A 2,928-nucleotide genomic window follows, 5' to 3' on the forward strand; every position below is an offset into this window, starting at 1 on the left:
TAGGGGTGTCTGGACTCATTCTTGATTCCATGGTCTGACTGAACGAGGATATGTCGGAGTATTGGTTTCTGCTAGAATAATCCCAAATGTTGTGCATTTGGGATGTGTGAGCTCATGTGCTTGTATCTCAGATTTGGGATGAAGGTTACAGGAGAGGGCGATTATGAGACACTGTGTAGGGGTTAGCTGTTGGAAACAGACATCCACACAAAAACAGTTTACTGTGAAATCATGAGGACCAGAGTTCGGATCCCAGCACCCAAGGAACAGGCAGCATGCCATGTAAAGATCCAGGTCTCCAGCTTCAAGGGATATGGTGCCCTCTTTTGGCCACTGTATGCACACCTCAGAGTCTGTGCATGTACATATGTATGTACATTCACACAGACCAATGCATTAACAAAACAAAACAAAACAAAACAAAACAAACAAACAAAAAAACCAACCACAGCTTTCACTTCAAAGGGAATAAGAGATAGTTTATTCTGGTGTGAGGACATGACAGCCAGCCCAAACCTGAGGGCACTGTGTTGTTATTGCCTGCTTCGTCCCAGTCAACTAGTGACACTTCCCCTAGAGTGCTTAGATCTGTGTAATAATTTACATCCAGCTTCCCTGTGATGGTGAAAGAAACTCAATATGGTACCAGGTAACTCTTAAGGGCCACTGACCTTTGCCCAGGAATGCCCTGAGATCCTAGTGGCCTGCAGGTGAGATAAGAGAAAGAGGAATGGAGCTTATAAAAGCAGGTACTTCTGGTTTTATAAGCTCCAACATTGCCGTGGGACTGGGGTAAGTGGTCTTTTCATTACTGTACAAGAGGAATGAGAAACAACTGAGGGGGAAAACAATTTTCTTGCCCAGCTACGAATTCTGTAGATAATTATACTGGGCATCTTTGGTGTCTGCCTTTATAAACATTTCCTTTAGCTCTCTCTGGCGCAGCATGCTGTTTGACTCTAAAACTGCCTCCTGCTAGCAGTGAGAATAAATCCATTGAATCTAAATTTGATTGCCACAACACTGGAGTCGAGTTTAAGTGATTAGGTTCTGGGAACAGTTTTAGGTAATTCCAAATACTGTGTTTTTAAAAGATAAAGTCTCACTCTGTATCTTTGGCTGGCCTGGAACTGTTTATGTAGGCCAGACTGGCCTTGGACTCAGAGATCCTCCTGCCTCTGGCCCTGGGATTAAAGGTATGTGCCAACCATGCTCAACTTGCATGGCCTTTTGATGATGATTAATTCCCTTCGCATCACTTAATAGCTATGCTTGGAATGACACAATATTACATGTCACAAAAAAGTGGCTTGTTGGGTGTAGGCGTCCCATGTGAGGCCAGGACTGAGAACGGTGGGTAGCTGTCTGTAGTGTATGTGCTTGTGTCTGTCAGAGGGTGGCATTTGTAGAGTAATTATACATTTCTGTATAATAGCTATAATTCGACAACAGTTACTGTGACAATTACTTGGCTACAGGACAACTTAGTGACTTGGCTACACATGCTCATATGAGACTGTGTGCACCACCACTCTCACCTTTTGGGCATCGTAAGATCTCCAGCATTATCAGGTCTCTGAGAATAACTGGTCTAGGCGCCAAAAATCCAGGACTCTGAACCTTATCTTCACAGAATTCCAGCACTCAAATGAAGGGCAGGCCCCTGGGTTGTACAACGAGTGAGCCAGCCATCATCAGCGTTACAGAAACCTTAGGGCCGGTTAGCCACCAGGCAGAGGGCTATGGACTGCCGCCACTTCTTGTTATTCTTTCAGATTAGGACTCTTGTCCTCCCCCAAACCTTCATCTTCTCTGACCTCCCCTCAGGGGGCTCTGAGGGGCCATCACAAATTAGCTCACTGCTAGCATTAAGATGCATCATAAGAGTTGGTTGTCCTTTTCAAATTTGCCTGTGAGTATGGTGGGACCAGGGGATTCTAGGTCTTTGCTCTCTACTGAGCACGTCTGCTGCTCTCTACTGAGCACGTCTGCAGAACCCGACCACTACTGTCACCACCAGGTAATCAATATTTCTGACTTGGCCTCTCACAGGACAGGGTCATCGATTCCTTCCCGTGAGCATTGTCTGAATGTTGACCTTGATTATAAGCCTTGATTGTAATCGTTGATTACAACATCGTTCCCTGTTCCTTCGGCAGACCAGGGCACTCCTCGTAGGGACCGTTCCCTCGCTCACACGGCAGGTACAACTCGGACCAGTTTTTTAAAAGTCTCTTTCCGAATACTCACGTTCCTTCTGTTTTATCTGTCTCGGTGGATAGTGTAATCCTGTCGGCTGCTGCCGCTACTCGGTTGAAAGACTAAAATTAGATTTTATCATTTTTCCAATTTGGCGTTAGAGTCTGCGGCTGCGCAACGATTGTGATTCTGTTAACTACTCGTGCACAAGAGCCACATTTGTGACTGGCTCCATAGCTCAGGGGTTAGAGCACTGGTCTTGTAAACCAGGGGTCGCGAGTTCAAATCTCGCTGGGGCCTTAAGGTTACTTTTTCACCATTATAGTCCAGGACCAGAACATGAAGAGGAAATGCTGGAACTGTGTTTCTGGGTCTGTTCTTTTGCTTCTCATGAAGCCGCAACCCAGAGCTGAATTCCTGTGCCCTTGAAATCAGATCCACTGCAAATTTCCCTATCATGATCATACCTCCAGTGCTATTTTTCCCTCGCTGTTCCTTTTCTGTACTCTCTTATTGAGGTCACTCCCTACTCAACGCCCCTGTCGTCCCAATCGGCTAGGCTGTCACGCACTTTTATAGCTCAAACCCACTTCCCCTTTCTGGACGGAGAGCTTTGCACCAATGCGCCCCTTCGCCACTAGGCCAGCCTCCGCGTCTCCGGCACCGCTGGGCAACTGTGTCTGCGGTTCTTGTTGCCCGCCAGTGTGGCGTGTCGCGTCGCGGGACTGT

At 46.8% G+C, this 2,928-nt stretch overlaps 1 non-coding gene across 1 annotated transcript; it reads left to right on the plus strand.

Moving 5' to 3' along the window:
- Nucleotides 1-2,426: 2,426 nt before the first annotated feature.
- n-TTtgt2 lies at nt 2,427-2,499 on the plus strand. Its single transcript has one exon. It is a non-coding gene; the product is annotated as a tRNA-Thr (tRNA).
- Nucleotides 2,500-2,928: the final 429 nt, after the last annotated feature.

Source organism: Mus musculus, chromosome 11, assembly GCF_000001635.26.
Source record: "Mus musculus strain C57BL/6J chromosome 11, GRCm38.p6 C57BL/6J".
Classification (NCBI taxonomy): Eukaryota; Metazoa; Chordata; class Mammalia; order Rodentia; family Muridae; genus Mus; species Mus musculus.